The following is a 16,409-nucleotide window of genomic DNA, read 5'->3' as shown; positions in this document are numbered from 1 at the left end:
TAATATGCTAATTAGACCGGGTTGACCGGCCATCTTCCGGACATCCTACTTCCTTCCGGACATAGTGGTGGGGGCCGAGGCAGAGGGAGTTAGGGGCAATCAGGCCGGCAGGGGAGGGCAGTTGGGGGCGATCAGGCAGGCAGGCAGGCAGGTGTGTGGTTAGAAGCCAGCGGTCCCAGATTGTGGTCGGACATCCCCCCAAAAGTCCCCGATTGGAGAGGGTGCAGGCTGGGCTGAGGGAACCCTCTCCCCCATGCACAAATTTCATGCACCAGGCCACTAGTTTTTTAAAAAAGAAAGGAAGACGCCCCCGTGAGGTAGCCATGGGCCAGGACCCGCCCAGAGAAAGTTCTTTCCTTCTGATGGCTTCACACTAGGAGGGAGTGCTCTGCTGGGCATGGGGGCAACAGAGCCCCCTGGTACCCCCACAAGGCAGCACGCAGATGTGTGTTTGGGGTGTGGGTTCTCTTTTGGTGCCTATATAATTTGCAAGAGGCCCAAGGACCAGAAAACACAGGCAATCAACTCCCCGGGCTGCTAGGATGAGGAAGGCTGGAAGGCCTCCGAGATAAGTTAAAGAGAGTGGTTTTCATTTCCTTTTAGGCTCACAACTCTTTCTTCCCTCAATATAGTACCCAGCATCTGATTATACAAGAGATAAAAGCAGAATGCTCTGGTGAAGGCAGGGATGGGGGACTCAGAATCCCACCCATGGAGCCCCAGCCCCGCCTCCTCCATCAGCTCCTGTGGAGCGCACCCAAGGGCTCAGCAGAACATAATTTTAAAACCGCTGCTTATTAACTTCACTTGGCCCCCATCTCGGAGGAAGCAGCCAAACTCAGAGAGGGCAAGTGACTCCCCCAAAGTCACACAGCTTACTACGGGCACGGAAATCACAGGGATGATGAGCATGTGGGGAGGCACGTTCTGCCTGCTGCCTGTGGTTATGCGCAGCCTCTCATTGAGTTGGCCCCATCGCCTCAGGAAGCAGTACCAGGAGGAAGCGGATGCCCAGAGAGATAGAGTCGCAACACAATTAGTAAATGACTAGAGGCCCGGTGCACGAAATCAGTGCAAGAGTAGGCCTTCCTTCCCCCTCCTGCCGGCACCGGCTTCCCTCTGGCACCCGGGACCCGGGCTTCGTCCGGAAGGACATCCGGTCGAATTAGCCTATTACGCTTTTATTATTATAGATGGCAGAGCTGAGATCTGATGCAAGCATCCGCCACGATGGACCCGGTTTTTATTTGATTTTTTTAAAGAGACCAGCTTCTTCATTGTAAAACTCCTCTCATGGCTCCGTTATCCACACGTCACCCCCCTACCCCAGTGCTGAGCATCGTGCTGGGCAAAGAGTAGGCAGCCACTATATGTGGTTGAATGAATGAATGAATGAATGAATGAGTGGTGAGAGGAACTCCAAGAGCCCATGCAGCTCCCACACCCTTTGAAACCTGCCTGATGCTCTTGGCCTAATGAAGGCTCCCAGAAGCATTTCTTGGGTGAAGGGCAAACCCCTTTGTCCTCCTCTGAACTAGCGTTTGCCTCTCTGGCTGTCCCCCACTAACGAGGGGACACAGCCCAAGGGGACCAGGTCTCTGGGCTAATTATTGTGCGGCTGCTCTGACCACACGATTCAAAAATAGTCAGGCGATGGTTGGTGTTTTACATCTTGCCACTGTTGCCCTTGTCAACTTCCCAGGGCACGCAGCCATGGCCCAATGGGCGAGCCCTTTCAAGGTCAGCTTGATGGCAAACACAAACTTAATTGAGCTGGAATAATAATTTTTTTTTCCTCCCTTCGCTTGATGTGCAGGTGACAATACTTAAAATATCGACATGCCTTAATACTTTTAAATTCAGTTGTTTGCTGATCAGCGGCAGCTACTTAAATTGACCAATCTCTCCTGCCCAGCTGGAGATCAAGGGATCAGTACTTAATTTCATTCCCTGAATAAAGAATTTTTTTTTTTATATCCACATGGAAATATCAGAACATGAAAGGTTAAATCAATATGGAGTTTTACATTGCTTAAAGGGCATTTGCATCAAAGCGGCCCTGAATGCAATTCACTTGTTTAATGAATTTTTTATGCTTATTTAATGAATTTCACAAAGGTTTGGTGTTTTTCATAAAATGGATAAGGGCTTCCAGTTTTATGAAATAATAAAAATGGAACTGAAGTTATGAAATGAGCAATCTCATTAGTTAGGCATGATATATTCATATGAAAATGTACATGTCGCTGCATTATTGCCTGGGCGCCATCCTGCGAACAGTGGCTTGTTATAATAGCATGGCAAATATTCCTCTAGTTAAGATATCAAGAAGTGACAGAAGGAAATTGCATTTTCTCCCCATTTCTAATAATGACATAATTAACGCTCATTTAAAATAATTACCTGGGCATTGTTTCCCAAGAGTGCCAAGGCCTAACTCAACGGTAAATACGTCCCGGGATGCTTTTTTTTTTTTTTTTTTTTTTTTTGAGCCTCAATAACTCAAAGGACGTCTCTTGCTTTTTAATTTGTTGTGGGTTGATGTAAGAGTAATCCCTTGCCTTTCCATTTTAATGTCATGGTGTACAAACAAAACAGACCAGACTAAACTTTATCAAGTTACCCACATACCAAAAAAATAAGAATCCATGTTCTGATGTCGAGATTGATAGATAGATGATAGAGAGAAACATGGATTCATTCTCCCTTCCTTGGTTTTTTCGGGGGGTGGGGGGTGTACATTTCCCTGAATCTTGGGCTTCTCCTTGGGTGTCCAGAGTTCAGCGAGCTGGTCAGGGACTAGAGATGCATCTTTGATGTGCAGAGATAGGAACTGTCCTGGTGAGCCCTTCAGGCTCTGAAACACAGCTCTCGGCCTTACCACTGTTCGACCCTGGGCAAGTTACTTAACCTCTCTGAACCTCAGCTGTAACATGAGGGTCATCCTTGGTAGGTAGGACTGTGGGCCAGACGGAGTAAGTGCTTGCGGGAGAAGGGCTGAGCACGGTGTCTGGCATTGGGGAGACACCCCATCAGGTCAGCTGTCCCCACAGAGGCTGTGGGTGAGGAGCGGTGCCTGGAATGGGCTGCGGGCTCTGCCGTGGAGCCTGAACAGAAGCCGTGAATCAGTGTGACGCCCTGGCCTCGCCAGGGAAACTTGAAACGGCCTCTTCCCTCTTTCTTTCCCTGTTCAAGAGGACAGGCAGCGGCACGGCTCCTCCGGCCTGCGACGCTGATTGTCATCTCAGCACCATTAATAATACAGAGCGACCGAATCCATTCCACTCCTCTGGCTTCACAGAGGGGACCCACGCAGCTGAGCTCGGCCGTGAGTATGTCCGGGGCACCACCTGGGTGCTGGGCACCGGCAGAAGGCCCTACAAGGGGAAGCAGAGCTCCCCGTTCTTGGGAGTTTGTAATGTTGATAAGGCAACGGGAAACAGCCAGGCTGCCATTTTACTAGCAATCACAGTCCTTGTATCTGTCTGGCACTTTGTCAGTTTTAAAGACCTATCAGGGATCACATTCGTAGTTGGACGGGCGGATCCCCCAGGACGCCTTCGACAGCAGGTGAAATAATGCCATTGGACACACAGAGGCACTTACCGGAACGTGGTGGTTAGCAAATTGGGCCCTGCGGTTAGAACTGCGTCTCGGCACCAGCGGGGCACAGTTCCAGCGGCGCGGCCTCCTGCAAGCACCTAACCTCTCTGGCTGTCGGTTTCCTCATCTTCCGAATGGAAGTTTGCTGGCCGATCAGACACAGCGCCCCGTCTTTCCTCCCCTCCTCCCAAATGACTGCGCCCAATGTGCCCATATTCCAGGTGGAGAGGAGAGGTAGAGAGAGGACGGACGCCATGGGTGATGCTACCCCCTAGTGGTGGAGTTAGGTAATTCAAACCTTCACAGCAAAGATAAAGTACCATTGCCTTCTGGTGGTAGTGGCGATTGGTAAATTTTTACTTTGATTGATTATAGAGTTGGAGTTATTTCTTCTACTTTCCAGATTCACTGACACACACACACACACACACACACACACACACACACACACACTTTATAATGCTGTCATTTTACACTCTTGAAAAAAGTAGTTATTACTGAATACCCAGAAATTATGACTTTCTACTCAGTTCCAATATATATAGTCTACTGTGTTTATAATAATAAAATACTAAATGATAAAATTATAAAATAATATTTTCCCATGTGAAACCACACTCATATCACCTTTTAATACAGACAGTAAAAAGACTCAGTTACTTCCCCTTCTTCCAAATTTTACTCTAATATGAGGGTGAATCTTAGTATGTTTTGTTAGTAACAATAAACCTAATAAAAAATGTCTCCAAACTCAGGTCTTCACCCCAAGTTCAGAGCTCCTGCCTCTCCCCTCCAGGTTTGCATGTTCCCCCTGAAGTCTCCAGTGTGCTGGGTCAGGGTGCCCACGGGACCTGCCTGGGGACTTAGACTTACAAAAGCCCACAGCTCTGGCCAGGGAGGGGGCTCTCACCCCTGGGTGAGGGGTGAGCCCTGGCGACCTGAGTAATGAAGACCTTCCCCTTGTCATTCTGATCGGTCCCCTTGAGAGAAACCATGACTCTGAAGCAATAGATACAAAACCCTGCAGGAACGTGGCAGGATTCTGAACAGAAATGATGAGGGATAAAGGTAACCTTTCCGTAATCCTGCTAGGTTTAAACTCTGCCTTCACCTGCGTCTCTTTACTCATCACGGCAGCCCCTCAAGGTCCATGGTAACCTCATTTTATGTAGCCTGGGGAGACACTTAGATTCACAGGCAAACTCACCTGTCCGCCCTGCGTCTCCACCTTATACACCGGGTGTCCTGTGCTCAGGCCATACCTTGGAGCCACCTTTGACATCTCTCTGACCCTCACCCCCTCTCCCCCCGCCCCCTGCCACATCCTGCTGCCCGTACCATGAAAATGTATCTGGAAACCGATCGCTCTCACCTGTCCACGAGTCCAGGTCACCATCACACATACCTGCATCTTGCAACAACCTCCGACCTGCCCTTCCCCTCCTCACTCTGGCCCCCTCAGCCTGTTGCCCGTACAGAAGCCAGGCTGGTGCCTTTAAGATGTGGATCAGATCAGATTGTGCTCAAAGCCCCTCTTACTCAGAGTAAAATCCTAAATCCTCAGGCAGCCTGGCGAATGCACAGACCTCCTTCCCCAAACTCCAGGCGGGCTCCTGCCTTGCCCCGGCCATTCCCTCTGCCTAGCACTGGTCTCCCCTCTTATCTGAAGGGACCTCTCCTTCCCCAAGGGCCCTCCCTAGCTCCCCGCTCCTAAGGTTCACCCCTCCCCCCACTCCCTCGGTCCTTGCTTTCCTCTGCAGCACGTAGGGACCCTTAGCATAGCAGGTTTGGTTGGTTAGGACTCCTTGTTTAGTGTCTGTCGGCCTTTCTCACTCGGGTGTGGGGCTCAGCCTTGCATCTGCAGTGCCTGGAACAGTGGACAGAGTGAGTGATGGACGCGTACTGAATGGATGAATGAATGAATGAATGCCTAGGCCCCAGGATCACTTTCATTCAGTGTCTGAGGCGATGTCCCTGTCTCCACCCCATCTTGGTTTGGGGACAATGAGGGACTCATTTCGATGGGCCTTCCCCTGCCCACACCAGCCCTGGGGAGGGAAGTACGGACGGACCATGGTGTACAGATGGCGCTCGATGTCTGCAGACCCCGGGCCCGCCCTCAGCCATGCTGTAAAGACAGAAATCAAAACCAGAACAGAAACCATCGAATCCTTGAGCTTTCTCCTCCCTCTCACCTTGTCCTCCTTGGAGTAGGGAGTCATTTATAAAACTCAGTGCAGTGAGGTTTCCAGCTCCTTGAGGTTTTTCTGAACGTCCCACATGCTGCATGGATGCGGCACCTCTCCACGCTTGGTGCCAGGAGGCCTGGGCGGTAACCGAGTGAACAGGACGAGGCCTGTGCCCACCAGGTGCTGACAGCTCCAGCCGGGAGACAGACAGACACACACACACTCATAACCTGGGGCAGAAGGAAGAGCCAGTTAAGCAGAGCTGACAGCGCTGTGCTCGGGGCCAGGAGGGTCCATTACATCAACTCTTCTTGGGCCCGACTTATGGCGACCACTATTACTCATGTAAAAATGATGGTGTCGGCTAGGCCTGCCTTCTGGGATATCAAAGGGTTATTTTTCTGCTGCCAAAATTAATGATACAAGAATTAATGATTGTGCTTCTTTGTGGTTGAGAAGGGCGTGGCCTCTTCCAAAGGTGGGGAGGTTCCATATTTCTTTTTTTAATATATATTTTTATTATTGACTAGAGGCCCGATGCACAAAAATTTGTGCACTCGGGCGGGGGGGGGGGTCCCTACGCCTGGCCTGTGCCCTCTCGCAGTCTGGGACCCCTTGGGGGATGTCCACCTGTTGGCTTAGGCCCGCTCCCAGGGGGATCGGGCCTAAGCTGGCAATCAGACATCCCTCTGGCAGCCCAGGAGCCCTCGGGGGATGCCCACTTGCCAGCGGGGAGCAGGCCTAAGCTGCAGTCGGACATCCTTAGCGCTGCTGAGGAGGCAGGAGAGGCTCCCGCCATCACCGCTGTGCTGGCAGCCATCAGCCTGGCTGTGGCTGAGCAGAGCTCCCTCTATGGGAGCGCACTGACCACCAGTGGGCAGCTCCTGCCTTGAGTGTCTGCCCCTGGTGGTCAGTGTGTGTCACAGTGACCAGTCATTCCCAGTCATTCTGCTGTTAGGGTCAATTTGCATATTACCCTTTTATTATATAGGATTTTTTTTTTAGAGAGGAAGGGAAAGGGAGCGAGAGAGAGAAACATCAATGACGAGAGAGAATCATGGATCGGCTGCCTCCTGCAGGATGGGGGATGGAGTCTGCAACCCAGGCAATTGCCCTGACCTGGAATCGCACCGTGACCTCCTGGTTCACAGGTCCACGCTCAGGCACTGAGCCCCCGCAGCTGGGCCAGAGGATCTCTGTCAAGAACCCCTCTGCTCCCAGGTCCCCTCTGGCCAAGCATGGTGGCGTGTACGACTACCAAAGTCACGCTGGGTCTGCCTCTACCCACGCTGCCCCTTGATGCTTCACATCTGGGAGGGAAAGTCCTGAGGGTTTTCAGAGCAGAGCTGTGTTCCAGGTTTGTGGTGGGAGTTGCAGACAGGACTGGCATCTCACCAGTACGGGGACAGGGCGGGATCCAGGAACCCCACGCCCACCGCGGGAGGACCTCCGTGGGGTTTCCTGGGGCCTGCGTGGCCTCTGTGTGGCCTGCAATGTCAACGGCTGCTGGAAATGGTGGTGATCCAGCATTTTCCAATCCTGTTTTCCGTTGTATTCCAGTAGGCCTGGGGCCGCCTTACCACCCTCGTCAAACATATCCCAGTCACAGGGCAGCAGGGGTATTAGGGCCAACGTTGAAGGTAACCATGGGTACAGTAGGTGCCTCCTTCACAATGTCATCGTGGTAGGCGTCAGGTGTCACAACAGAAAGTGCCCAGGGGCGGTCAGTCATGTGGATAAAGTGGGCCGGGTTTGAGTAGACGCCTGCATTTAAAAACACATGTATGTCTTTTTATTGATTTCAGAGAGGAAGGGAGAGGGAAAGAGAGATAGAAACATCCATGATGAGAGAGAATCATGGATCGGCTGCCTCCTGCACGCCCCACACCTGGGGGTCAAGCCCGCAACCCGGGCATGTGCCCCGACCTGGAATCGAACTGTGACCTCCTGGTTCATAGGTCGACGCTCAACCACTGAGCCACGCCGGTCGGAATGCCTTGTGAAATATCTGACATGTTAAATAATCACTTGATTGTTGTTTTCAGCCATTACCTTCCCGGGGAGTATACCCTGCAAATAAACAAAGCTGCAATTCTTACTTGCATAGCACATCCCTAGATCAGTTCTATTTTAATTATTTTGCAATAATTTGAAGATGGCATAAAAGTACAACACTCCCCCCCCCCCCCCCCGGCCCGCCGCCTAATTATCTTCTAGCTAAAGATTGTCACCAGGAATATTTAGCCCTCCGCTCTTTTTTTATTTTTCTTTTTTAACAAAATTGAGATCCTACTGGGCTTACTGCTGTGTGATCCGCCTTGATCGCTTAGCACGTTGTGAAAATGTTCCCGTGGGATGAACCGTTTTTCAATGTGATTTTTACTGGCTGCGCGGGACATTTGTTGCGGATATACCGTGATTTAGGCAGCCAATTTCCTATTGTTTGGATATTTAGTTTGTTTCCAAATTTTCTGCATTATAAACACTCGTGGCAATCAGCATCCTCGCCCATAACCAGCAGCTCGTATTTCTGATTCTGTTTTAGGATGCATATGTGCAAATGAAATTGTTAGGAATAAAGTTTATGTACATTTTCTGGGCGTTTGAACACCGGGAAGTTGCTCTGTGGATTAGCAATTTTGAAATTGACATTTTTTTTCCAGTATCTTCTCAAATACTGAGTGTTATCATTATTATTTTAAAATCCCTCTTTTTTAGCTATCATTTATCTGGTCTGGCAGGCACTACTGAATGCTGACAAATCTACGAAGTGAAGTATAATGGTTAGGTATGTCTTACAAAGAAGGAAAATGAGTGTGGTTAAATTCTTTGCCTAAAGTCACTCATGAATTTGAATCCAGGTTTGTCTGACTCTGCCCTCTTAACTTATCTAATACGCTGTCTTTTAGTAGTTAAAAATGTGTTGTTTTTTTTTAAAAAAAATTGTATTTCTTTGATGTAGAGTGAAGGCAAACAATTTTCCATATCTAAAGACATTTGCAAGGCTTCTTTTGAGAGTTGCCTAGTCACGTCTTTTGACAATGTTTTGATACTATGTTCACGTTTTTTTCTCATTTATTTATAGGCGCTCTTTATATATGAAGGGCATTAACCTTTCATATCTGCTACTCAGTATTTTCTCAGCTGGTCATTTTTAAGCATTTCATTTAGGCTGCTTCTCTACTTATACATTTAAAAAAACACACTAAAGGTGTATTTTAGTAAATGACAAAGTAGCAATAGTCTCAGAGCTTGCGAAACTTCAGGGCTGGGGAGAACTTTTGAGGTTCTTTAAGGTTCACCTTAGGAAACAGTTCTCTGTTTTAGGATGCATACGTGCAAATGAAATTGTTAGGAATAAAGTTTATGTACATTTTCTGGGCTTTTGAACACTGGGAAAATTGCTCTGTGGATTAGCAGTTTTGAAATCGACAGTTTTCCCGGTATCTTCTCAAATACTGAGTGTTATCATTATTATTTTAGAACTGGAGAACGCGGGACTATTCCGCCTGGTAAACCAGCAGACCAGTGCACTTCAGGAACAATTGCTTGTTATCTTGCGCCCCTGTGTAGACGGGTGGAGGAAAGCAACATGAGCAACCTAACACATCCGCATCCCAGAAACAGAATCTTGTGCCTTTGGTTTCCCACTTCCTGTGCTGAGGGGTAGGTTCATTTAATGATTCCATGAGACCGTCTCAGAGAACACCGGAAGGGGACATTCTAGATCAGACGGCACCGGGAATTCTTTCAAAAATGACATCTTCCAGGAAAGCCCAATATCGGCCTGTGTTTGACTTCTATGCGGGCTCCCGGGTGAATCTCCCACTGCAGCAGGGCACAAAGCGAGCTGAGAAACATGCCCTCTTGTTCTACTTCCTGGACGCCTTTGCATTGGGTGCCTGTTAAAACGGCCCCTGTGGTTAAATTTATGCCTCGATCCCCTATCCACTTAATGACACAAACCTTTATTTGTCCTCAAATATTTTTCACTGATTTTTTTTTAATGCATGGAAAGCAGTACATTTACACAGCAATGCGTTCATAGCGTATACTTTTAAAAAATGTATAGTACATTTTTATCACTCGCCCCTTCCCCAGTCTGCCCAGTTCCCATCACCCCTCCAAATACGCATTTTTATTTATCTCTTGTGTGTCCTCCAAAATATATATTTTGCAAATAAGTATAAATGTATTTTTTTTACCCCCCTCTTAATAAAATACCACACCTCGATCTTTCTCACTTCATATGCTGTGACAATCTTTTGATATCAGTACATAGGAACATGCCTCAGTTTTTTTTTGTTTTTTTTTTAAACAAATGCATAGTACTTCCCTGTATCACGGGCGTTTGGGTTATTCCTACTCTTTTGCTGCGGCGAGCTGTGCTGTAATGGATAGCCTTGTGTCGATGTCATTTCTCCCAGGAATTTACATGCGTAGGATAGGTTTTTGGAATTACAGTGTCTGCATTAAAAGGCTTCTGCGTGGGCAATTCTGATGAATTTCGCCAGTTTACCCTCCATAAGGGTTTTACAACTCATTTTCATGGCGATGATGTACGAGGCGTGCCGACTGCCTGCTGCCCTTGATGGCAGGATGTGCTGTGAAGCTTTTGGGCTTGTGCCCATCTGATAGGTGGAAATCGGTAGCTCAGTGCACTTCCAATAAAAGTCACTTCGGCTTTCCTAGTGGGTGCCTGGTCTTTTCTTATCTGGTCTCCTAGTATCGTTGTGACTTGGGTTTGGGTTGTTTTTGGCTCTTGCACAGGCTTTTTTTCTTTTTAAAAAATTTAATTAAATGTCTCAATCTTTACTTTTATGACATCTTGGTTTTGAATCAGAATTAGAAGGATCTCTGCCCTTCGAGGGGATAGAGAAGTTGGCCAATGTTTTCTTCCTGGAACTTTTATGACTTCGTTTTAAACATGTCAATATTGGATCACGTTTTCGCCGTCCAGGTGTGAGGTGCGCAACAACGTCATCATTTTTTTCTTCCCGTTGGCTGTGCCGCGGTTGCAGCTTCATTCGCCGGACGGCCCGTTGTTTCCGTGCGGACTCCAGAGTGCTGGCGGCATTTTAGGGTAATTTGGGGTCAAATCAGTCATTTCGTATTTTCCCCAGGAAACCATCAATGGCTTGCGGTCTCCCTGGTCTCAATCCAGGAGCGGAGGACAGGGCTTCTGGTCTGGGTCCCCCCGACTCTGGGGGTTCAATCGCTCCCCCAGGATTGGCTGCCCTGGGCTGGGGGATGGCCCGGCTGATCTCGCTGGTCTCAGCCCTCTTGCTCACGACGTCTGGGACTGCACCTTGTAACGCCCCAGTCTCCAAACCTCCAGTCTCCAAACCGGAGGTTTCAGGGCTCAAGACTTTCTCCAATTATGATGCTTCTGCCTTTGAGTTTCCAATGTCCATTTTGGAACGTGAGAGGGTCTCTTTCTCTCTCCCTTCTGCACCCTGAAGCCAGTCACCTGGAAGGCTGGTACCACTGTCAGAGTGTGTAGGTTTCGGGGGGCAGGGAGAACAGAAAACACCGGGCAATGAGGCCGGGTCGATATTTCAAACTATGGCTTCCTCACGCCACAGCTCCGGATAACGTGGTTCCTGGGAGGTAGTTTGGGAGCGTGAACTATTTCCCCACTTGAGGCTTGTTTGTTTGTTTACTGGTTTATTTATTAAATCCTCACTCGTGGATATTTTCCCATTGACTTTAGAGAGTAGAAGAGAGAGGGGGAAGCCAGAGAGAAACATGGATATGAGAGAAACACATCCATTGGTTGCCTCCTGCACGCGCCCCGACCAGGGCCCAGACCGGGGAGGAGCCTGCAACTGAGGTACATGCCCTTGGCCAGAATCGAACCCGGGACCCTTCGGTCCACAGGCCGACGCTCTAACCACTGAGCCAAACCGGCTAGGGATTTGAGGTTTACCTCGTGGAGCAGTGATGGCCTCATTCCAGTCCTGGTCCGACAGGGTCACCTTGGGGACACTGGGTGACTTCGCCTCTGGGAGCCTCAGTTTCCCCCTCTGCACGGCCTCCTTCCCAGGCTGCCTGTGAGGGTCCGAGCGTGTTGCCCAGGCACAAGTGCTTGGTCAGGCTGCAGGCCCGAGACCCGCGGAAGGCACGGTCACCTTCCTTCTCATCACAGACACCCACCCCGGCCCCTGTGCTCCAGACGCCGGCCGCGCATCTGCTCCCGCGCATAACAAACGCCGCTCTGAGACGCTCTTAATTGCGCCGCAGCTTCCGTTCAGGCCTGATTCATTTCTGATCTGAGCGGCCACAAAGGGGGCTTTTATTGCCGAGGCTCATTTCTGGAAATTAAATTTCCATTTTCAACACTAATGCTACTGTCATGCGCCGTGGGTTCTGTCTCCTCTTATTGTGTCTGACAGCGGCCGGCCTATCCGCGCTAAGTGGCTGAATGCGAGTATGTAAATGTCCAACATAAAAAGACATTTTTGAAAAGCGGGGGGTGGGGGGGTGGGGGGAGGGTTGGGAGGAGGAAAGGAAAACATTTAAAGTAGGAAATTAGAGCAGTTACTGGATCCCACGCCGCGGTTAATGAGCGCGCAGAAAGCAAACAGCGCCTGGCGCTGGGACCCCGAGTGGTACCGCCAGGGCGACACTCCTCCTGTTTTTGGAAGGAAATCGGTAATAGCCTCCACACCTGGGAGCCTCCAGCTGGCATTTTTCAATGCCTCCGGGGAGGACAGGGTTTCTGGTTTCAAATCTGTTAAATTTTTCCTTAAAAGACAGGTTTTGTTCGGAAACCCAAACAAAAATTAGCATATTGGGAATCTCTGCGGGTCACGTGCCTGCCTGGTGAGGGAAGATTTCATCAAGCCTGGCTTGCAAAACATGAGCGGGTGCCCGAGACGCTGGGTGGGACCTGGGCACTTTGGACCAATTAGGTAAAATCTCTTAAACGCTCCACACCCCGTCTTTTTAAAAAAAATATATATTTTATTGATTTTTTACAGTGAGGAATGGAGAGGGATAGAGAGTTAGAAATATCGATGAGAGAGGAATATCGATCAGCTGCCTCCTGCACACCCCCCACTGGGGATGTGCCCGCAACCAAGGTACATGCCCTTGACTGGAATCGAACCCTGGACCCTTCGGTCCGCAGGCCGATGCTCTATCCACTGAGCCAAACCGGTCAGGGCCACACCCCGTCTTTATGAAGTATTATGCATAGGACACCTGGCCGAATGCCCGTCACTGTGTTAGGAGTGGCCGTGCCAGTGTGGGGAGTGGGGCGACATCTTCATTTGCTTCCTCTTGTTTTTCTGTCTTTCCTGAAATTTTTATAATAGGAGAATAGGGTTTTAGAAATAAGAGAAATAAAAGGGACACAAGACACAGCAGAGTACAAACTCATAAATAGTTTTGCTTTTTATATTTTTACCAGGGGCCCAGTGCACGAATTCGTGCACGTTGAAAGGAGCTGTGGGCCACGAGGCTGCGGTGGGTACAGGGGCAGGTCTCAGCTCATCCTCCGCTGCCCCACCCGGCCCCTTCAGCCACAGCCCCTGGTCTCCTGTCTGCCCTTGGCCCCACTCCCACCGCCACCATTCCCACGCGCTGCTCGCACCGGCCCCAATTGCTCTGTGCCGTCAATGGGTGCAAGTGGGGCCGTCGCCGGCAGCGGGTGCGAGAGGCGGCTGCTGGCCCCGATTGCCCCTCAGGAGCAGGGGGAGGTGGAAAAACCCTGAGGGCGATCGGGGCCGGCAGCCGCCTCTCGCACCCGCTGATGGCACTGAACAATCAGGACCGGTGCCGGGTGCTGGCAGTGGGTACAAGCGCCGGGTGGGACTGTGGCATGTGGGAGCAAAGAATTTTCAGTAACCACCAGAGGCTCGCACCGATCACAGCGACCTGCGCGTCCCCCCCCCCCCCATGGTCTGGCACCCCCGCTCACCTGCTCCACCATCCTGCCAATGCCCATCATGTTCCACGCTCTGCTGACTGCTGCCGATGCCCGCCATGGTCCGCGTGTGCCCCCTGATGGTCAGCGCATGACATAGCAACTGGTTGTTCGGTTGTCCCGCCTTTTGGTCTATTTGCATATTAGGGTTTTACATATATAGATTCCCGGGACACAGGATACGACTTGACCTCAATTCAAATGAACACAAATGCTTTTACTGAGCGCCCACTAAGTGTGCCATTGTGCTTCCCTTCTGTCTCCAGTATTCATCTCTGTGTTTTCCTTTTACAGGTGAGTCTTTCTGAGTGATCCTTCGTGCCATCCAAAGACCAAAGGGCCGTGGGAAACTGTTTTGAAGGTCATATAGAGAACTATGGAAAAACATTTAAGCCTTACCTCCTTCATGCAGATATAAGCTAGTGTGTGTCTTCTTGTCATATGCTAAGTGTTGGATCTGTCACTCCTAAAAACATGCATCTTCAAGTAAACTGGAGCAGGGTGGTCCTAAAGTCATGAGTTAGCCCCACTTGGCCGTGTGACGTTGGGCGAATCATTCTGTTCGTTGTGGTGGACTCTGGCTTAGTCACTGGGCTAGGAACCAGGAATGGGGCACCCAACTGGGGAAAAGGAGGAGCGAGGAAAATAGAGGGAGAGCTGAGACCTGTAGAGATTGCTAGTTGATCACTAAAATGTCTTTTTCTCCTCCTCCTCCTCCCCCTCCTCCCCCTCCTCCTCCTTATTCTTTGCTAGGTTATTCTAAAAGAGCTCAATGAAAACTCAATACTAATTTCCAACTGAGTTACCTCAAAGTTCCAACCAGATAAAGACCTTAAAAAAATTGAGATGATGTGGTCAGCGGCTCTGAAGTGAGCAAATAATTTTGACATAACTTGGAAAGATAAGCCGCTCCACCCAGGTGGCCCAGAGGAAGGAAAGGAACTCTCCTTTCAAACCCTGGGAGAGTTGTATCACTCAGTTAGGTTAGCGACCAGAGAGCCAGGAGGCAGGGGCCCAGGTCCAACTTCGGTGCCCATTTGCTGTGTGGCCTTAGACAAATGCCATTCCCCCTCTGAGCCCCAGTTTCCTCATCTGTAAAATGAGGGTTCTGGACTAGATCCATGGTTCTTCAATGGTGTGCCTTGGATCCCAAAATTCAAAGGGAATGTACTGGGGGAGGGGGTTGCTGCTGAGCCTGTGGGGTCCTGGGTCCCCTTCCTGGCTTCCAGCAGCGTGACCTCCCTGGTACCTACAGTGGCGCTCTCACCTGCAGACGTTCAGACGTCGTGGTAACCAACGTAGGAGACCATCCAATATCACTGTTGGCTGAAGGCACTTTCAGAACCCCATCCATCTCCTTCCAAGATTAAAACACCTGCCCGACCGGCAGGGCTCGGTGGTTGAGTGTCGACCTATGAACCAGGAGGTCACGGTTCCATTCCTGGTCAGAGCACATGGCCCAGTTGTGGGCTCGATCCCCAGTAGATGGTGTGCAGGAGGCAGCCAATCAATGGTTCTCTCTCACCATTGATGTTTTTCTCTCTCTCTCCCTCTAACCTTCCTCTCTGAAATCCATAAAAATATGTTTAAAGAATAATTAAAAATAATATAAAGTGGTTTTAGAAATAAGAGAAATAAAAGGGATGCAAGACACAGCAGAGTACAAACTCATAAACAGCTTTGCTTTTTATATTTTTACTAGGGGCCCAGTGCATGAATTCGTGCACCTTGAAAGGAACTGTGGGCATGAGGCTGTGGTAGGTACGGGGCGGGTCGCAGCTCATCCTCTGCTGCCCCACCCGGCCCCTCCAGCCACAGATCCCCTTCCACTCCCCAGCTGGGCAGCCCTCCGTGCTGAGGGGCTGACCCATCTGACCACAGGACCCCCCTGGGGAGCTGAGCAGAGGAGGCAGGGAGCGGGCGCTGCTCCAGCAGCCCGGCTGCCATCTGAACGCTGCGCAGCTGCCTAAATATTTTGCCTCCTGGTTCCTCCCCGCAGCTGCCCAGGCTCGGGTTCATCTTAATTGAAGGGGCTCTCTCATTCCGCCTCCGGCATCGGTGGGTGCATCCCCACCCCTTGACCGAACTGGATATTAAATTCCCAGGTTTGGCGGCGGTTCTATTTGGACTTGATTGTATTAGTGCAATCATAGTGGGAGCATTCACAGAGTCACCAGAATAATGAACGTAGTCCTGTGCATACAAACCCCTTCAAGTTGCAAAGGTACGTTCACCTACGTGAATCCATTTACAGACAGAAAGCATACCCTCACGCTGCCTTTTCTTTTTTCCTTTCATTGCAAATGTGGTAAACAGTTATATTTCATTCAGAACGCCAACGTTGGCCCTGGCCGGTTTGGCTCGGTGGATAGAGCACCGGCCTGTGGACTGAAGGGTCCCAGGTTCTATTCCGGTCAAGGGCACATGCCCAGGCTGCGGGTTTGATCCCCAATAGGAGGCAGCCAATCAATGATTCTCTCTCATCATTGACGTTTCTATCTCTCTCTCCTTCTCCCTTCCTCTCTGAAATCAATAAATATATATATATATTTTAAAAAGAACACCAACTCTGGGCCCAAGCTGCCATGGTTTGAGTCTTGGCTCCATCTTACTAGCTGCGCATGCTTGCAGCACGTTAGCGCTTACCGTTGCCAGTCATGTTCTTGACTGCAGACCCAGGGAAGCCA

This window comes from Myotis nattereri, assembly GCF_964212035.1.
Source record: "Myotis nattereri genome assembly, chromosome: 15".
NCBI classification, from domain to species: Eukaryota; Metazoa; Chordata; class Mammalia; order Chiroptera; family Vespertilionidae; genus Myotis; species Myotis nattereri.
This window is presented reverse-complemented; position numbering follows the sequence as displayed.